This window comes from Dermochelys coriacea, chromosome 6 (assembly GCF_009764565.3).
Source record: "Dermochelys coriacea isolate rDerCor1 chromosome 6, rDerCor1.pri.v4, whole genome shotgun sequence".
NCBI classification, from domain to species: Eukaryota; Metazoa; Chordata; order Testudines; family Dermochelyidae; genus Dermochelys; species Dermochelys coriacea.
Genome location: NC_050073.1, coordinates 60,339,309 through 60,360,906, shown reverse-complemented (window position 1 = coordinate 60,360,906; position 21,598 = coordinate 60,339,309). Strand labels below are relative to the sequence as shown.

General features: G+C 46.1%; 1 long non-coding RNA gene across 1 annotated transcript in view; it reads left to right on the top strand.

The window, feature by feature from the left end:
• The first annotated feature begins 2,569 nt into the window (after positions 1–2,569).
• LOC119856597 overlaps positions 2,570–21,598 on the top strand; it is a 50,207-nt gene continuing 31,178 nt past the window's right edge. Inside the window, exon 1 of the long non-coding RNA XR_006282330.1 lies at positions 2,570–2,634. This is a non-coding gene — a long non-coding RNA (uncharacterized LOC119856597). The remainder of the gene's footprint in view (positions 2,635–21,598) is intronic.

The window sequence follows — 21,598 nt, the reverse complement described above, 5'->3', positions numbered from 1 at the left end:
CTTGGCTGTTGTCTTAAAATTACGCCAGCCATTATTACTGGCTTTGGAAAGTATCTACCAAGATGGAATGGATCTAAGTAGAGAGGCTGGTGGATTACTTTGCTACTACGTTCAGAAAAGACTATTGCCATTCTCTCTCTCGTAAGTCTACTGTTGAAACCACTTGGGTCATTAAACAATGCCATCCAGGCATCTCCTACAGCAGTAGTAGATCTTTGACCAGCAATAGAAGCTACGTTTGGATCAATCAGAGAGCTATCCATTGAAAAAAGAACTGAAAGAAGCAAAGATTTCAGTCCAGAAGTTGACTAATGAAGGCATTTATATTGAATCCTTAAGTGAAGAGGATAAGAAGTGTTTAAGACAACTGAAAACATACACAGACTTGATTCTTAAAAATTTACAACAGCGACTTCTAGATTCTGCTTAACCTCTACATAGCTTTTACAGATGCCTGTCGCATAAAACACCGAAAGTTGAGTGGAGTGAGGCACTACCAGCAATGGGGCTGCTGGGTGCTCAGGACAGAATAGAGAATTTGAACACAGTGTAATATCATACAATGAATGAATGAAGATTTGACTTCAACTTCTTTTTTATCATCACTAGTGGCTTGACCTGATCTTTGTGCTATGTTTCCTGGGATAAAAGAAGTAGGAATTAATCTCTTGCTACTCCCAGTCACAACAGCTACAGTTGAGTGTTTTTTTCATCATTGAATAGAATTTTATGTTCTGAAAGAAGTCGCTTTCTGCCTGATCATGTGAATGAATTAATGAGCATATCAATTGAAGGAATGGAAGTACCGGACACACGAGAAGCCACCGAAGATGAATGCATTACATTCAAGAAATTCACGAACAGAGTTGTGCAAAATTATAACAAAAAACCAAGAAGGATGTGGACATAGTGGTTCATAGAAGGCTTGAGTAGCCAATTTTAATTTGTGTGATTTTGAAACATGAGTTAAATCTAATAAATGATCATGAAACATTTTTTCAGTTTTTTTACTATGGTGCCATACAGCCCACCTTCACCCTCTGGGTCTCACCCCTCGTTGGCCCTGACCACCACCACCCCCGGAAATTCAAACACCTCCCCCCACCTGCCCCTAATTTCAGTTTCTGGGGAATACACTGGTTAGGGGTTCTCTAACTTCATTGCATTGCAACCGCCTTGTGACAGCAAAAATTACTGCACGACCCCAAGATGGGGGATCAGAAGCCTGAGCCCGCTCAAGTCCCACCACCCCAGGCAGGGGGATCAAAGCCGAAGCCCAAAGGCTTCAGCCCCAGGCTAGGGCCCTCTAACCTGAGCTTTGTCAACAAGGGCTTCGGCTCTGGTCTCAGATAGTGGGGCTCGGGCTTTGGCCTTGGGCAATGGGGCTCAGGCTTCAGCCCCTGCCCCTGGGCCCAGCAAGTCTAGTGCCAGCCCTGGTAACCCCATTAAAACAGTTGCAACCCACTTTGGGGTCCCGATCCACAGTTTGAGAACTGCTGGTGTAGGAATTTGTGAAGCATCTTGGCAGAGCTATGAAAGGCAATCTGGGGGGCTAACATCAATGTGTGTGATCAAAGGAAAGAGGTGCATGTATACCCTGAGAGATTCAGTATGTCTTATTTCAGAACTGTGATGCATAAGTATTGTCAGTAGCAGGATACAGGGGTCTTGTTGCCATGGGGATTGTCAGTCATTAGGTGGGAGAAGAGTGTGATCTGGGATTAATGAATGGTAAGTGAATGTATAGTGTTAAATGGCATCCTGCACATAAGGGTGAAAGAGTTGTAAAATGAAATAGGTGTGGAGTTCTTTTTATGGTCTAGGTTTCGTGTTTCAGTGTAGGGCAGATACAGTTAGGCCAGGGGTGGGCAAACTTTTTGGCCTGAGGGCCACATCTGCGAATAGAAATTGTATGGCGGGCCATGAATACACACAAAATTGGGATTGAGGTACGGGAGGCGGTGAGGACTCTGGGTGTGTGGGCTCTGGGGATGAGGAGTTTGGGGTGTAGGAGGGTGAGTCTCTCCAGCCTTTGATAATGTTACTGTTGTTCTATGATCTTCTCCAAGTTTATCTGGATTTTAGATTTAAGAACAGCACTATTGATATACCAAAATAAATACTGGCTTGCTTTGAATACATGGTGTCAAGGCTGATTTCCCCACTCTGGCACTTCGAGTGCAGAAGGTGGGAGCCGTCAAGGATTCTAAAAAATTATACTGGCCACTCCAGGCTTGTATTAAACTCCCAAGGTTACAACTTTTTCCTGAGCTTGGATGGGTAGATGTTGCCACCACCTAAGTGCAAAAACACCTTTGAGAACCCAGGAAGGCGCACTTGGGAATTTCTTCCTGTGGGGTACCCTCAAGCCCTTTCACCCTCTCCTCCTCCGGGAAGAGCTGACAAAGAAAACCAGCTGTTGCCACCAGCTAATTAAACAACATATGCACAAACCTCTTAGGACATAAAAATCCAATCCTGCCCATTCCAACTTCTTCCCCAAATCCCTGCCCCAGCCCTGCCTCTTCCCCCCCCCCCCGAGCGTGTCATGTTCCTGCTCCTCCCCCCACTCCCAGAGTGTGCTAATGCTGCCAAACAGCTGTATGATGGCGACCAGACGGGAAGTCCTGGGAGGTAGGCGGAGGAGAAGGGACACAGCGTGCTCAAGGGAGGGGCAGGGGGTGAGGGTAGCTTGGCTGCCAGTGGGTGCAGAGCACCCACAAATTTTTCCCTGTGGGTGCTCCAGCTCCAGAGCACCCATGGAGTCGGTGCCTATGCTACCAGCTTTGACTGCTTTTCTTGAGGGGAAAACTGTGAATTCATATTACCAGGCAGATCTGACAAAACTGCCAGTCTGTATTGTGCTGCTAACATAGGCATAAAAACGGGCTCCTTCTCTAGTTAAAGGGAGATACATGAACCCTACCCTCAGACATCTGAAAGATTAAAAATATGTACTATTTCACTAGGCACTGGGACACTACTTAACATGGGGAAGAATAGCTTCCCCTAGTAAAAAACTACAGGAATCCATATTAATGTTTTAACATACAGTAGTAAACTCAGGTGAACTGGAGAATTTTAGAGGATTACTGCATTTCTTAAAAGGTGACCTGTAAAGGGGGGGGGGGGAAAGGTGATTTGGGTTGGGAGGGTGATTTTTCCTGTTTATTTTTACATTGGGGAAGGGAGGATGGTACTGTGGTTAAATAATTGAACTGGGACCCGAGACCTGGGTGTTGTGAGGATAAAATCCATTAGATATTTCAAAGCACTCAGATACTATGGTATCTAGTATGCAGGAGGATAGAGAGAGAGAAGAAATATACTGTGGTCTACCTTTCAAGACTAACTGGAGAATAAGTGAAATGAGGTCATCAAAAGGACCAAGATGGTGGAAGCTGTGTTAATGAGAGGGAAATATATATTTAATCCAGCTATTTAAGATTCTCTTTTGTTTAAATGTATTTAACTTCAGTAGCTAAATAAGATTAAATTGCTAATGGGCAAAGGATCCTTTTGCTAAAGCTTCAGCAACTTTACTCTTTTAAGAGCTCACAGAGAACATGTTGTGAGGTACAAAGGCAGACCTTACATTCCTGATATTTCTAAGGTAGAAGATATTTTAAAAAACATTTTTTCATGCCTTCATTGTATAAAATAAAGCAGCAAAAAAACAAAACAACAAAAGACAAGTTCAATTCTTTAACAATCTTTTGCTGGTCCCACATAAGAGTTATTTAGGGTTATGGATCCTAACAGCTACATTTTCTTGATATACATATTTTTTGAAAATAAAAATAAAAACATTAGAATTTTGGCTGCTCAAAATTAAAAGGCAGTAGCAAAAGTTGCCCAAAAGCGTTGCCAGTCCCTGTCTGTTGAGTTTATATCTTCTTGTAAAGAATGGCTCAGAGTTGTTTGGCAAAACAAATAGGGCAGGGCTGGTTCTGCCATACAGGGAAGTACAGGTAATTGCTCACAGTAGCAAAATAATATATTTGTACTATATATTGCATAGCTCTGACATTCACTGGGCACGCTGTCATGTCTAAGTTATTGACACAAACTATACACTAGATGAATTGTCAAAGTCAACAACAAGGTAGGTGAGGTAATATCTTTTATTGGACCAACTTCTGTTGGTGAGAGAGACAAGCTTTTGAGCTTCACAGAACTCTTCTTCAAAGAGGGCTTGTCTCTTTCACCAACAGAAGTTAGTGCAATAAAAAAAATATTACCTCACCCATCTTGTCTCTCCAATATCCTGAGACCAACACAGCTACAACTACACTGCAAAAGTCAACATTACTAAGACAACTCCTTGTCAGACTGACCAAGGAAGCAAGTTCCAGAGATGAGGACCCTCTGCTGAGAATCTCCTTCCCCAACCCCAGATGAACAAGTTGTATGAGTTGGCGCAAATGCCCCAACTGATCTCATCTACCGTGTTAAAACATAAGGAGATAAGGGATCTCACAAGTCTTGTTTCCACGGGACTCTTTTCTTAGGATTTCCTACTGTTGCTATCACCACTACAGCTCCACTGAACTTAGCAGAGGTCAAGGTGGGAGATCTAGTTTACCCTATAGCCACTGATATTTTAACAGTTGTGTCTTCTAAAAATTCTTTGAACTGGGCTAGAGGTCACAGTGGTTAAAATACTAGCAGCTAATGGCGCTACTCTTGTACTTCCACCATTGCTAGTACTAGTAAAGTCTCCCCACAATAGCAATGGAGGGTTCGTCTACACAGGAACTAGACACACACGGCTGGCCTGTGCTAGCCAACTTGGACTTGCGGGGCTCAGCTGCGGGGTTGTTTCATCGCTGTGTAGACTTCTGGGCACAGGGTGGAGCCCAGGGTCTAGGACCCTGTGGGATGGGTGTAGACATAGAATCATAGAACTGGAAGGGACCTCGAGAGGTCATCTAGTCCAGTCCCCTGCACTCGTGGCAGGACTAATTATCTAGACCATTCCTGACAGGCGTTTGTCTAACCTCCTCTTAAAAATCTCTAGTGATGGAGGTTCCACAATCTCCCTAGGCAATTTATTCTAGTGCTTAACCACTCTGACAGGAAGTTTTTCCTATTGTATGATCTAAACCTCCCCTGCTGTAATTTAAGCCCATTGCTTCTTGTCCTATCCTCAGAAGTTAAGAAAAACAATTTTTCTTCCTCCTCCTTGTAACAACATTTTACGTACTTGAAAACTGTTGTCATATCTCCTCTTTCCCAGACTAAACAAACTCAGTTTTTTCACTCTTCCCTCATAGGTCATGTTTTCTAGACCTTTAATCATTTTTGTCACTCTTCTCTGTACTCTCTCCCATTTGTCCACATCCTTCCTGAAATATGGCACCCAGGACTGGACACAATACTCCAGTTGAGGCCTAATCAGCGTGGAGTAGAGTGGAAGAATTACTTCTCGTGTCTTGCTTACAACACTTCTGCTAATACATCCCAGAAGGATGTTTGCTTTTTTTTGCAACAGCGTTTCACTGTTGACTCATATTTAGCCTGTGGTCCACTATAACCCCCAGATCCCTTTCCGCAGTACTCCTTCCTAGGCAGTCATTTCCCATGTGGTATGTGTGCAGCTGATTGTTTCTTCCTAAATGGAGTACTTTGCATTTATCCTTACTGAATTTCATCCTACTTGCTTCAAACCATTTCTCCAGTTTGTCCAGATCATTCTGAATGTTAATCCTATCCTGCAGAGCACTTGCAACGCTTTCCAGCTTGGTATTGTCCACAAACTTTATAAGTGTACTCTGTATGCCATTACCTAAATCATTGATGAAATATTGAACAGAACTGGACCCAGAACTGATCCTTGTGGGACCCCTCTCATTATGTCCTTCCAGCCTGACTGTGAACCACCGATAAATAGTCTCTGGGAATGGTTTTCCAGCCAGTTTTGCACCCACCTTATAGTCGCTCCGTCTAAGTTGCATTTCCCTTGTTTTTTTATGATAAGGCCATGTGGGACAGTATCAAAAGCCATACTAAAATCAAGATCATACCATATCTACCACTTCCCCTCATCCACAAGGCTTGTTACCCTGTCAAAGAAAGCTATCAGGTTGGTTTGTTACGATTTGTTTTGGACAAATACATGCTGACTGTTACTTGTCACCTTATTATCTTCTAGATGTTTGCAAATTGATTGCTTAATTATTTGCTTCATTATCTTTCCCTGTACAGAAGTAAAGCTGACTGGTCTGTAATTCCCTGGGTTGTCCTTATTTCCCTTTTTCGCTATATTTGCCCTTTTCCAGTCTTCTGGAATCTCTCCCATCTTCCATGACTTTTCAAAGATAATTGCTCAGATATCTCCTCAGTCAGCTCCTTGAGTATTCTAGGATGCATTTCATCAGGCCCTTGTGACTTGAAGACATCTAATTTGTCCAAGTAATTTTTAACTTGTTCTATTTTAGCCTCTTCTGATCCTACCTCATTTTCACTGTCATTCACTATGTTAGACATCCAATCGCCACCAACCTTCTTGGTGAAAATTGAAACAAATAAGTCATTAAGCACCTCTGCCATTTTCACATTTTCTGTTATTTTTCCCCCCTCAGTGACTAATGGGCCTACCGTGTCCCTGGTCTTGCTCCTAATGTATTTGTAGAATGTTTTCCTGTTACCCTTTATATGTCTAGCTAGTTTGATCTCGTTTTGTGCCTTGGCCTTTCTAATTTTGTGCTTACATACGTGTGTTATTTGTTTATATTCATCCTTTGTAATTTGACCTAGTTTCCACTTTTTGTATGACTCTTTTTTGATTTTTAGATCATTGAAGATCTCCTGTTTAAGCCAGGATGGCCTCTTGCCATACTTCCCATCTTTCCTACACAGTGGGATAGTTTGCTCTTATGCCCTTAATAATGTGTCTTTGAGAAACTGCCAACTATCTTCCATTGGTTTGTCCTTTAATGTTAGGAATGTTTAGGCTAGACAGCTCCTGTGAAACCCTATGGTGGGCAGATGCTTGAAGTATCTGTTTTTAATAGACACGAGGTCTTTGGTTCCCTTTACACCTTTTCAACACTTGTATAGCATGTTATGCAAACAATGTATTTGGAACACACAGCCAGATTCTCAGCACTCCTTGTGCCTGCTTTGGACTGCTCATTAACATTAGAATCTTAATTCTGTTCCCATATAGATGCCACACTTCTATCACTTCTTCCTTCCATCACATTTTCCCCTTCCCTTGGGAGCAGAGTTAAAGTTGTTTTCCAGAAATTTTGTTTATATTTAATGCATTTGTTTTGATATTGAAAGACTGATTTTTGGAGTGTCTAACATTTCATTGCACCCCTTGATCTGCCCAACCAAAAAAAACCCCTAAACATTATGTGACAACATATAAAACTAGGTAATTTTTGTCATTAGGTCTTGTGAGAGGCAGTTTTCAATGTCAACTTTTTTTTTTTAATTTGTCTGTTACTTTGATTTAGTTTTCAAGCAATTTCTCATTCTGTCCCTGCCAAAATGCTTTCTTTGTCTAGGGGAAATTTTGCATAGTTTCATGTTTAACTGATTAACACAGTGTTTAAGTAACGTGCAAAGGTGAAGTTTGTGGTAGTGCTGGGAACAGAGGTCTAACCTGTGTAACCCATATCTCATCCACTGGGGCATAGTACTTTGATATAGATGACTTTAAATTTTTATACTTTATTAAACCGAGTTTAATGGGGCTAATGCTGACACCTCTTTGAGATGTGCAGGCGAAAGAACACTAAGCACATTTTTCAGTAGGTTATGTGGTTGAGGCAAAGGCTATGGAACTGCAGACACAGGGTTCTTATCTCAGCTCTCCACTTGGTTATGGTTTATCTAATAATCTAGTCAGCTGAAGTCATGGTTTTGTTACACTGTTCACCATTTCCTGTAATGTCTGACACAAATCTCCATGATAAAGCCACCAGATCAGCTGGATGACAGCTCTGTGCTTCAACCCAGGTCCCTCCCCTGCAATTGTTCTCTCATACACAGCAGAAATGTTTTTGTTTTAGGTTACAGCCAGCCATTGATAGTCCCATGCAGCCCATTTTGGGCAAGGTCATCTCAGAACCTTAAAAACAGGGATGCCCAAACACTTCCCCCATAAAAATCACTATGGCCATTTACCAAGAGGAGCTGCACTTAATTTACCTAAAATTCACTTACAGAGCAGTTTTCAGCCACCCTCATCTTTAGTAATACTGAGACAAGACCTACAAGGCTGCTGGACCCAGCTTGCACTGCTTCAATTTAAGTCAACATTAAGGATTGCAGGCTGGAACTGGTTCTGGTAGCTCCACTGACCCCATCTCCACACTTAAAATGAGACTGGAACATGACTGTTGTGTTCTGTATTACTCTGTGGGCCATGCTTTTGCCTAAGCTACACTTTGGCCTCCCAAACTCCTGTTCCGCTGAGCTGTGAAATGAACTTATCATAGGTCACCTGACTTGCCAGTCAAAATTGTAAACATATCCCTCCCATTCCCTATGGACAACATTCCTTTTCAACAGGAGATGGTGCTATTTAATCACAGTGGCTTCTCTGTCAGAGGTTTTTCTATTCTCAACCAATACAATATAAATAGAATCACTAAATGGGGGATTACTAGCATCATTAAAGTTGGGGAGACCTCAGAAGGATCTGTTGGTAACTCCTGGTCCTGATTAGAATAGCTTAATGACTTTAATTCAGAATGGCAGTGAAGTGAAAGTCCTTCCAATATCAGTGCTCTTCAGTAATAGCTTGTCCTGTGCAGCCTGCTTTTAACTTTCTTGCACTGATTTCCAAGGAAGTATGTTCTGGTTAATAATCTACCCTTCTCTAGGTTGCCTCTGCCCCCTGCTTTTTCTCATTTGCTAGCCCTTCCACCTTCCCTTGCATAGCATGAGTGGTGATGCATAAGCCTCTGGGCTAATGAGTCATGTTTCACAAGACATTTTGGATAATATAATTAGATGTTCAATGATCGGATATTTTCAGTAATCATCTCATGGTACAGTAGTAATAGATAATATACCTTCAGGTCTGGATTTACTATGCATGATAAGGAGGACTAGGTGATTTAAGTGAGTGGTAATGAGCTAGAACCATTAACCTCTTGGTCACCAGTCCAAACAGTTAACACACCCCAGGTCAATAGTTAACATCTGGAAATGAATGAACTGGAGAGGAGGGTGTGGGTGTGTCTCAGTCAAGAGGCCAAAGACCAAACAGATCTGATAATTGAGGTATCATTTTTGTAAGAGGACCGCTCAATGCAATAAAAATAAGTCTATTGTGACAAAGCTCTGTCCATGCCTCCATGGGTTCCACATTTCCTGGCGGATTTCGCTAGCCTCAGAGGCTCACTGTGACCCTCCACGTAACCTTTCTTTCTCTAGAGACAAGGGTCACAGTATACTGAGCCATTTTCATCATAAGCCAGCGAGGGAGGTGAGGAGAAATTATCCTTCCTTGCACAGTCTCTGTTGTCTCCCAGTCTCAGTGATTAATCAGGGGGCAAAGGTGGTGGGGGAGCCCGGGCCCATCCTCTACTCCAGGCTCCAACCCAGGAACCCTAATAGTATCAGCTATGGTAGCTGACCTTTTAGAAACATGACATGGACAATTCCCTGGGCTACTTCCCCCACAGCAGCCCTCATTTTCTCAAGCTCCACTTCACCCTTACCTCAGGGCCTCCTTCCTTGTGCCTGATATGGTGTGTACTACTCAGCCTCTCCAACCACGCAACTTCTTCCCACAGCTCCTGACATGCACACCCCCACCTGACTAACTTGGAGGCATTTAACTAGTTTCAGCCAGCCCCTGTTTGGCTTCAGGTGTCCCAATCAACCTAGCCTTCTCCCTACCTTCTGGAAAGTTCTTAATTGGCCCCAGGTGTCTTAATTGACCTGGAGCAGCTGCCATTTCACTTATCCTGGTACCAGGGATTTGTTTAGCCTGGAGCTAATATATCTGTCTCCCACTACTCTTCCATAGTCATCTGGCCTTGCCCCGTCACATATCCCTCCCGTCGCTCAACACCATAGAGTTGGGCTACTTGGGACGCCAGGCAATATGCTCGTGACAGACCATCAACGTTGCCATGGTGGCATCCAGCCCTGTGCCGTATGCAGAACTGGAATGGTTGGAGGGATAAGAACCACCTGGTGACCCTTGCATTATTTTCCTTATTCCACTGCATCCACTGGAGGGGTGCATGGTCCGTCACAAGAGTAAATCGCCCGCCTAAGAGGTAATAACAGTGTCTCCGTAGCCCATTTGACAGCAAGGCATTCTCTCTCAATGACTGCATATTTCTGTTCTCTTGGGAGAAGCTTTCTGCTTAGGTAGAGGATTGGGTGTTCCTCTTCTCCCACCATTTGTGACAGAACTGCTCCCAACCCCTCCTCAGAAGTGTCTGTTTGTAAAACAAATTCCCTGTTAAAGTCCGGGGCTACGAGTATGGGGTCATTACAGAGGGCCGTCCGAAGGTCTGTAAATGCCCCCTCTCCTGCATCTGTCCACTTTACCATGTCGGGACCTCAGGCCTTCACCAGGTCCGTTAGAGGACTTGCCCTAGTGACGAAGTGGGGCATAAACCATCGGTAGTAGCCTACCATACCTAGGAACGCACGGACCTGCTTCTTTCGGGTCGGCCGGGGCCAGTTTTGAATTGCCTCTAGCTTATTCATTTGGGGGCTTCACTATGCTCCTTCCCACAGTATATCCCAGGTACCTAGCCTCTGCTAGCCCTATGGCGCATTTAGCAGGATTAGCAGTGAGACCAGCCCACCTTAAGGTACACAGTACTGCCTCAACTTTCTCCAAGTGGTTCCCCACTCTGGCATATAGATGATGACATCATCTAGGTATGCAGCTGCATAATTAATATGGGGGCGCAGCAGCTTATCCATGAGGCACTGGAATGTGGCTGGGGCCCCATGTAGCCCAAAAGGGAGGACAGTGTACTGGAATAGTCCACCCGGGGTGGAGAATGCTCTCTTTTCTTTAGCTTCTTTGGTCAGAGGAATCTGCCAGTACCCTTTTGTCAGATCCAGTGTAGTCAAAAATCGGGCACTACCCAGTCGGTCAACCAGTTCGTCGATGCGTGGTATGGGGTATGCATCAAAACTGGGATATTTCATTCAGTTGGCGAAAGTCATTACAGAATCTCATGGTACCGTCAGGTTTAGGCACTAGAACAGTTGGACTGGACCACTGACTATAAGATACTTCAATAACCCCTAATTCTAACATTTTCTTTACTTCGGCTTTGATTTCCTCTCTTTTGGCTGGTGGGATTCGGTAGGGTCTCAATGTTACCTTGGCTCCGGGGATTGTGCGGATATGGTGATAGGTCTCAGTCATCTGCCCTGGTTTTGTAATGAACTCATCTCTGTTGCAATTAATCATGTCGGCTGCCTCGATCTTTTGGATCAGCGTCAAGTCGGATGATATCCTCACTTGCTCGTGCAAGTTATCCTCCTGGGGAAGGGTCTCCTGCATGACTAAGCATGTCTCTCGATCGTGCCAAGGTTTTAGAAGATTGATGTGGTAAATTTGCTCCGATTTCCGGCGGCCTGGCTGCCACACCTCATAGTTCACCTCTCCCACGGCTTCGATTATTTCGTAGGGTCCCTGCCACTGGGCCAACAGTTTACTTTCTACTGTGGGCACCGGTACCATCACCCGATCCCCTAGTTGGAACCGTCAAAGCTTCGCTTGGTGGTTATAATGGGTTGGTTGGGTCTCCTGTGCTCTCTCCGAGTGTTCCCGTACAATGGGCGTAACTCGGGCTATCCGATCTCTCATCTGCAGTACATGCTCAACTATGTTCCTTCCGGGATTTGGCTCCTCTTCCCAGGCTTCTCTGGCTATATCCAATATGCCCCGAGGATGGTGCCCATATAGTAGTTCGAATGGAGAAAAACCCGTGGAGGTTTGCGGAACCTCCCGGATGGCGAACATGAGGTAAGGCAATAGGGTATCCCAATCTTTCCCATCCCAGCTCACCACTTTCCTGATCATAGCCTTGAGGGTCCTATTGAACCTTTCCACAAGGCCATCTGTTTGCGGGTGGTATACAGAGGTCCGTAGGGTTTGTACATGGAGCAATGAACAGAGATGTTTCATCAACTTGGACATGAAAGGTGTCCCTTGATCAGTCAATATCTCCTTGGGTAGCCCAACCCGGGCAAAGATCTGTACTAGCTCCTTAGCTATTGTCTTGGAAGCTGTGTCGCGCAGGGGAACAGCTTCCGGGTACCGGGTTGCATAGCCAGTACAACAAGCACATGTTGGTGGCCCCAAACTGTCTTCTCTAGGGGCCCTACCAGATCCATGGCTATCCGTTCAAAAGGAACCTCTATTATTAGAAGAGGTATCAAAGGAGCCCACAAGTGTGGGCAAGGGCTATGTAATTGACACTCTGGACAAGAGGTGCAGTATTGCCAGACATCTTCATGTACTCCTGGCCAGAACCACCTCCACAGGATCCGTGCCTGAGTATTCTCTACCCCAGGTGTCCTCCAAACAGGTGACTGTGGGCGAGACTCAATATGGCTTTTTGGTGTTTTCGTGGCACCAGAAGTTGTTGTATCTCTTGCTCCTGCATTTGCACCACGCAGTACAGGAGATCTTTCTTCACTATAAAGTAAGGTCTGGGACCCTGGACCTTCCCATCCACGGGTATCCCATCAATCTCGGCCACCTCTTTCCTGGCGTTATCACGTCTGGGGTCCTCCACCTGGTCCCGCCCAAAGGTCTCTCTCCCGGGACTAACCTGCCTAAGTTCCCAGGGGCTGGCTTCTGCTTCTTCCAACGGCTCGCTGCCGTCATGGCTGGGGGCAGCATCTGGCTCCCCTTCTGTGGTGGAAGTTTCTCTGTTGGCTGTTCGCGTCCATCTGCCTACTAGGGAGGTCTTCTGGCCCTGGATCAGGATCTGGGTTCCCAAGGCCTTCGCGGCCTTCCTCTCCTTTTTTTTTTTGTCTTCCAGGTTTTTCGGGGGGCTGAGAACAGATCCTGAGAAATCTCAGCGAATATCGGGGGTTGACATTCCCCCGGTGAAAAGTTGCTGTCCTCAGGGTCCCCACCTCCCTCCAGCCTCTCCAGGGGGAGTAAATTATCAAACCCTGGATAGTCCCTCCCAATAACTACAGGATATGGGAGTTTAGAAACTACACCCACGGTCAGCTCAATGGGGTTTCCCTGAACATCTATCTCCACTGGGATGGTGGGGTAATGGCTCACGGCCCCATGCACGCATGTCACTGCTACGCGTTGGGCTTGTAGCAGCTGACTATTTTTTACCAGCTTACCCGATATGAGGGTGGTAGCACTCCCAGAGTCCACAAGCGCTGTAGTCTCTGCTCCATTTATCCTCACTGGCCTGGTATAATTATGCGGGGCTAATGCAACCCCCGCGAGGTGGATAAGGGAGCATGGGACCTCCCAATCCCCCAAGTTATATTGCATAGGCTCCTCGGTGGTGGGACACTGTGCTGCTATGTGTCCCCACTCCCCACATGCATAACATCTATAATTGCTTTTAATCACTCCCCTATCCCGGGGGTTAGGGGGTTTAGTCCCCGGGCTCCCCCCTCTCAGGCCAATCCCTTCCTTCTGGGATCCCCGCTGGTTTTCGGCCCCGCCTTTCTTCCACCTAGGACTTCACCTAGGACTCCCCAGGGGTTTGGCTGCCCAACCTTCCAGGGTGGGGGTTGGGTGCTTGCTTCGAAAGGGGCCTTCCTTGGGTAGTCGGGTCAGTCCCCTGGCTGTAATCTGTCTTTCTACCAGTGTTATCATCTCGTCGTACGTGGATGGATCGTTCTGGTCTACCCATTTGCGGAGATCTGGCAGCAGTCCTCGCATGTAATAGTCTATGACCAGGGTTTCCAAAATCTCCTCCGATCTGCACACCTCGGGCTGTAACCACTTCCGTGCGAGGTGTATGAGGTCGAATAGCTGGGACCTTGGGGGTTTGTTCTCCTCTTATTTCCACTCATGGAACCTCTGGGCCCTTACCGCTGCCATTACCCATGTTCGTGCTAGGATCTCTGCCTTCAGACAGGTATAGTCAGTGGCATCTGTGGCAGGCAAGTCAAAGGTAGGCTTTCTGGGCCTCTCCACACAAAAAAGGGGTGAGGATGCTGGCCCACTGCTCCTGGGGCCACGCCTCATGCTGAGCAGTCCTTTCTAATGAGAGGAGATATGCCTCTACGTCATCCCCTGACGTCATCTTTGGCAGACAACCAATGGCCCTCAGAGTTCGCGTCCCATCAGACCCCCGGGCCTGGGTGGTGAGGATCTTCAGCTGGTCCACCACCTCTCTCAAGAGAGCACGATCTTGGGTCCCCTGGCTCATCAATAATTGATTGGTTTCCTGCTGTAGCTGCATAGATTCCTGTTGTGCCATTGCCTGAACCCGGGTGGCCTCCTGCTGGGCTGCCATGGCTTGTACCAGAGCTCTTACCACCTCCTCCATTGTGGTACAAAGCAAACAAAAAAAACCGAAAGAAAAAAAAAATCCAAACCCCCAGTGCACTTTTTTTTTTTTTTTTTAAAAACCTCTTTCTTCCGCCACGCTGTGAATGAAATCCTACTCCTGACACCAGTTGTGACAAAGCTCTGTCCTTGCCTCCGTGGGTTCCACATTTCCTGGCGGATTTCACTAGCCTCAGAGGCTCACTGTGACCCTCCACGTAACCCTTGTTTCTCTAGAGACAAGGGTCACAGTCTACTGAGCCATTTTAATCATAAGCCAGCGAAGGAGGTGAGGAGAAGTTATCCTTCCTTGTACAGTCTCTTTTGTCTCCCAGTCTCAGTGAATAATCAGGGGGCAAAGGTGTGTGTGGGGGGGCAGCCCGGGCCCACCCTCTACTCCGGGTTCCAGCCCAGGAACCCTAATAGTATCAGCTATGGTAGCTGACCTTTTAGAAACATGACATGGACAATTCCCTGGGCTACTTCCCCCACAACATCCCCCACTTCCTCAAGCTCCACTTCACCCTTACCTCTGGGCCTCCTTCCTTGTATCTGATATGGTGTGTACTACTCAGCTTCTCCAACTGCGCAACTTCTTCCCACAGCTCCTGACATGCACCCTCACCTGACTGACTGGGAGGCTTTTAACTAGTTTCATCCAGCCTCTGATTGGCTTCAGGTGTCCCAATCAACCTAGCCTTCTCCCTGCCTTCTGGAAAGTTCTTAATTGGCCCCAGGTGTCTTAATTGACCTGGAGCAGCTGCCATTTCACTTATCCTGGTACCAGGGATTTGTTTAGCCTGGAGCTAATGCATCTATCTCCCACTACTCTTCCATAGCCATCTGGCCTTGCCCCATCACACTATGCACTGGCCTGCAAGCTGATAACTCATTACTTGGTTTAACTGTATCACAATAGGAAAACTTCTATTGATTAAACATGTAGTAAGGGAGGGGTGGAGCATGGATCAATTCCATAATACACTGGGTAGCCCAGTTAACCCTATCATGAGCACTTTACTACCATCTGCTTGTCCTCCTGGTGCCCTTGCCAGGGCATGGTTGAGCACAGCAGACGGTGGCCAAGGCACAGTACAGTGTTGGGGAAGCTGATCCATCTGCAGTCATCAAAAGTTTTTATTGTGATGGTTTTTAATTATAACTAGAAATGCAAAACAAAGAAATTATTACCACCAGAGGTGAGGTAACCCTGACCTTCAACCTCTTGTAATATTATCCAGTGGGTTAACATCCCAACAGATACTGGCATTCCCCTCACAGTGCACCATGGCTAGGGGTAATGCATCATGATCTGAACATTATTTTTCAACTATGATTGGTGAGATGTGACTGATTTGCCTCATCAAAAGCAAATGAAGATTCCCACCATAGAATGACTCTGAATGCACAAAAGAGGTGGTAAACTGGGGTGGAGGCAAGTGAGACAAGGTCTGCATGAGGAAGGGAGAAATTGGTTCAGTCACTGGGACCTATTCAGTCCTTGGCCTTTCTGCCAAGACTGCCATCAAGGGGAGACCACCATAACTGTGGTGGTGGGTTTTCTACTGTGAACCCCAGGCCATCAGAACCAGGACTGTGATGATAAACTCACACCCCAACTAATCAACAAGTGATGAGAACTTTTGATCCTTATTGAAGTGGGGAAAATTCAGACACGTGTCCCAGCACCAAGTGTTGGCACTGCCCAGATGCCCACATTCAGCAATTGCTACATTTTATACCATTTTGGGAAAGTCTTAATTTTGCTACCAAAATGCTGCAAGTGGGACGATTCCAGGCTGTTTAGTTCAGCTCTCCTGGATGGCTCTCTAGAGGCTCCAACTCTTCCTGAGGCTCCATTGACCTCTACAGAACTACAAAGAAGAGGGATTCTTTTCCAAATAGGAGCCTGTAATGGTCTCATCTCAAGCTGGGAGAGGATCATTCAGCCCAGAAGCAGGATAGCACAGTAGTAATTTGGAAGCTGTGTAGCAAGGGGTTGCATTCATTAACCTACTTGCACTATGAATAGAGGGATAATATCTCAAGTTGCCATCCACCTCATCCCCATATGCGATACACCCTGGATTTGGACTTAATTGAAATCATTGGAGCAACAGTTGAGCGTTATTATTGACTCACTGTATGTATGTTATTTAGTGATGGAAGCATGATTCCATCATGGTTAAAGCACAGGCCTGGGCTGTAAGGGTATAGGAGGGCTGTCAGAAGAACTGTGTTCTTTTGTGGCTCTGCCAGACTTCCTGTATGACCTTGAGCAAGACATTTAACCTCTCTGTGCCTTGCTTTCCCATGTGTAAAATGGAGATAATACTTACCTTCCCGATGGGATGTTGCGAAGATGAATTAATGACTTTGCAAAGTGGTTGGAGATCTTGGGATGGAAGGCACTGTAGAAGTGCAAAGAATTCTTATTAATACACGGAATGATTCTTTTTACAGTTTGGCAGAGGCAGCAATACGTGGATCCAGATTAGGATTTGGGATGTAGGAAGCTGCTAATATCTCAGAAACCATCCTGATGAGACTTCAGCCCCAATTGTTGGTTTCAGAGTAGCAGCCGTGTTAGTCTATATTCGCAAAAAGAAAAGGAGTACTCCAACGAGACTGCTGAATTGGAATTAATTTGCAAACTGGATACAATTAATTTAGGCTTGAATAGAGACTGGGAGTGGATGGGTCATTACACACTGTAAAACTATTTCCCCATGTTATCCTCCCCCTCCCCCCCACACTGTTCCTCAGACGTTCTTGTCAACTGCTGGAAATGGCCCACCTTGATCATCACTACAAGAGGTTTTCTTCCTCTCAACCCCCCCCTCCTGCTGGTAATAGCTCATCTTAAGTGATCACTCTCCTTACAGTGTGTATGATAACACCCATTGTTTCATGTTCTCTGTGTATATAAATCTCCGCACTGTATTTTCCACTGAATGCATCCGATGAAGTGAGCTGTAGCTCACGAAAGCTTATACTCAAATAAATTTGTTAGTCTCTAAGGTGCCACAAGTACTCCTTTTCTTTCAGCCCCAATTGTTGTAAATCTCTTGAGAGCAGCTGTTATTGTGCAGTTTCTGCCCTCCTGACCAGACATCTCATGGGAACAGAGAACAGTTGTTTTTGCAAGACTGCTGTCACACCTGAACCACAGCTGAGATGTGCATTCCTCCAGTTTGGGAACCAAAACAAAACCCAAACTGCAGGGAGAGGATGAGCTCTAGGGAATTAGAACTGAAACCCACCTCCAACCCCTCACTCCTTTTATTCTCATCTCCTAAATTCAAGTGTCCTGGTTTTGGTCCATGTCAAGTTGTTCGTTAGGACAGGCAAATTCTGAGTAACCAAACTCCCATTGTCTGAGAGGGCTGTGAATTGAGAGGTTTGTTTCCCTGAGCACACAGCATTCATGTCTGACCTCTGAGTGATTTAGGTGATCAGAGTTTACCTGTATTATTTTAAGACTTTACACAAACAAAACAGCTCCAAAAATAGGCAGGGAGCTGAGCTCCTTTAAGGGAAGAGCTGCCTTTCAGGCCCAGCCCACGTGTGCAGCCTGATTAAGAAGCATACAGAGGGGAACTGGAAAAGCTGGCTGTGCGTGACTGAACGCCTCTGCTGGAACCTGTGGCTTCTCCTCAGCCCAACTCGTGCTATGCAGGCAGTTTCACAGACTGCAATTTACACATGAAATAAAGTCAAGCATTGAAAGCCAGCCTATTATGCCCGTCCTTTACCTCTGTCCCACATCCTTCCTTTGGAGCCCTTTGCTGTCCTACACTGACATTAGGGGGTGCATTTACAGGTAACTGACTCCAATGGAAGGGATGTAGGAATATAACCCCAATTACAGCATAGACAGTTAGTGATAGCAGTTGGTGAAACGCTGCCGAGAGCTCCTTTGCTGCAGAGCTTCGTCTCCCAGTGACTCAGGAAGTGACTGCTCTGCGCCAATTTGCACTGGGTCCTCCTCACAGCCATAACCGGCTCCCAAGGCTGCTCACCTGCTGGTGCTCTGAGACTGCCCCATTGCCCCTCACGTGTCACTTCCAGCTGGCTGGTGATATTCTTGTCCAGCACAAGCTCTGCCTGGCTCTCAGGCAGCTGCTTGAATCATTGCCCAAAATGACCCGCCCTCTTTCTGGGCCTCTGGATTTACGGCCTATGCAGCGTGGCGCTCTCCCTTTGCATGGTCACCCCGGCTCCCATGGTCCAGCTTGGGGACAGGAAGAGCATGACTCTCCCACCAGGCAGGTCACCCACACCTCACTTCAGATTTATGAGCTAGGAACCTTGTCCTCCCAGTTGCCACGGAAACACAGCTAGCCAAGCAGGGTTGAGAAGAACAGAGCAGGCTGGTGAGCTTCCCCTTCACCATCCCCACTTCCCGCTTGGCCTGGCCACCCTGCACTGTGCCAGCAGTGGCCCCCATCCCGCCGCCAGGGAGTGTGCATGAGAGTTACCAGGCAGTGTAACAGATCAGCAGGGGAGGGCGGGAGAGAACTTGAGGGGGTTAAGGCTTTTCACACTGGATGGAATCCCACCCCCGGGAACTGCACTGTATGAATACAGAACAAGACAGTCCCTGCCCCAAAGTGCTTGCAATCTACGTAGAAGACAAGCAGCAGCAGATTGGTACAGACAGGGGAGTACCAGGAAACCATGAGTCTGTGTGCCACATTGCCCTGGTGGAGGGAACCTAGACCCTTCATGCCCTTGGATCCTGGGTTTTGTTGTGAATGCAGCTTCAGGCCTGCAGCTCTGAGGATCCTGTGCTTTGTGATGTGGGACAGTTTGGGCTCTTCACGGCCCAGGCTCCTGTGGCTTGTCAGAGTGGACGAAGGCATGGTCTTTTGTGCCCTGGGGCCCTGGGCTGAGCTCCTGTGTAGACTGATGTTGTCTGTGCTCTTCAGCTCCACTGTCCTCTCTTTGGGCTCATGGTGTGTTGTCCGGTTTGTGGCTTGAGCTAGTCACTGTCATTCCAGAATGAAATGGGACAAAGCTGAAGAGGCCCACATAGTGCCCCAGGGCTCAGGGCAGAGAGAGATTGCATTAACATGTGATAGCACATTTTGCGGCATACAATTTCCCAGCTAACAATCGTCGGTGATGATGCCTTCCAGTGACAAAGCCAACACCGAGCTCTAGTGATAATCCCTTCCGCTGCTCCCCAGGGCATTGCCCTAGAAGGTTTCCATTAACAGATCCTCTTCCTAATATAAAGCAAGCCCTGTGCTCAACGCCTTCTAACACAAAACCATTAGCCCCAATGAACATACCAGTATGAGGGTGGGGGTTGATTCCATATCCTGGGGTAGCCCCAATGGTGGGTCAGAGGCTGTGAGGGAACTGAAGATTCATGGGAGATTCCAAGGAGTGGGAAAGATGTGACCTATTGGAGGGCAAACTGGTGGGAGGGAGCTGGAATCCTATCGGAAGGCATGATGGGGTTGCTGCGCTCAGCAAGGCCAGTGCTGATGTGCACTTGTTACAGGATTCACACAGACAGTTACGATGGAGTGGATGTACTGGTGGTTTTGTATCTGTGGATAATCTGCACCCACGAGAATGCCCTCCCCAGGATTTGGGCAGTACACTGAAATGCCTGGCTTAACACCGGGTGAACTAGGAGGGTGTCTTGTTTTTGTGCGTCTGTTCCCTCTTTTGAGCAGGTTTCTTCAAGCCAGTTGCATGGCAGGGGCATTTTTGTCTGGCTGCCTCTGCAAACTGAACTCCTCCTGTGAGCATTGACTCTTGAGGTACCTAGTACTCCAGACTTTTCTCTCCCCACTGCAGCCCAGCTAAGTCAAGCTTTTCTGCATATGGACCTCACTTGCTAAGGCACAAACCCAAAATGACAAATTGTTTCCAATACATTTAGCCGATAAAAGCTGCAGAACACCACATATTTCTAGCTGCAAGAGCTGCTGCCAGCAGCAAGCAGCCATAGCCCTGTAAATCTATTCCCAGAAGGCATCAACCACACCCACCTGTCTGACACAGGAATGCCCACAGATGCTGTGGGAGTCGGAAAAAGGATCCTCCATGTCAGAACATCAAGTGTTACAGCATCAATGTGGTATCTGGAAGTTATGTTTGAGAATGCATTGTGGTAAATAAGCAGAGATGTCACCTCTTCTTCCCACTTAACCAGTTTTCCTATGCTGGGATTTGGGATGCAGAAAAATCCATGACAAAAATTCTCTCTCTATAGAAAATTATGAAAAAGCCTTAGTGTCTGGATTGAACAAGATGGTCTGGCTCAAATAATTCCTCTCTTCCCCTGAATGTTGTGCTACTGATCAGCTTTCTTTAAAAACCAAAAAAAGGCCCCCTGGAGTATGCATTTAAGTATGTACCATGGGTCTGTGACATCTTGGCCCATGTGAAACTCTCTCACAATAACTGTTAATATAGCCAGCAATCCCCCATGCTCAGAAATTCCACAGTCTTAAAGACTTAGCAGAAAAGTTACCACATCCCACCATGTCAGTACACAGCAACAAATTACCCCAATTGCCTCTGAAAATAGGATCCCATTGATAGGAGAGAAGATAAGCAGCTTACAGGGCTTTCCTGAGGCACCACCACAACACACTAGATAAGCCTGGGAACCAAAACCTGTGACAATCTATAAGATTTTGTTCACCACTTTTACAAGACTATGATAAATTCTGTACAAAGTACATCTTGTGAGGGATCACTGAAATATCATAATCTGCTGAACATTATTGCCCTGGTAAAATGTGTGTATCAACATTGCATGTGAAGTTTATAAGATTATACACTATGTGTAATTATAACATGCTCCAAGACAAGCAGGCCCAAACCAGTTTTTCAAAGACAAAGACGCACTAGTACCAGCTTAAACAGCCATCCTCCAGCAACGGGAAGGTGTAAGCAAAAAATTTACATTTCATCACAGGGACAGTTCAAACCTCACATCCACAATGGACTGTGAGTCACCATGACTCAGAAGGATGTTTCTAGCACAAGAAATTGAATTATAAAGAGGGGGAAAATACGACTTCACTCCTCTTTCTTCCTCCCATCTCTTTGCTCATGACATCAATGAATATCTGAATGGCTCTTAAGGGAGAG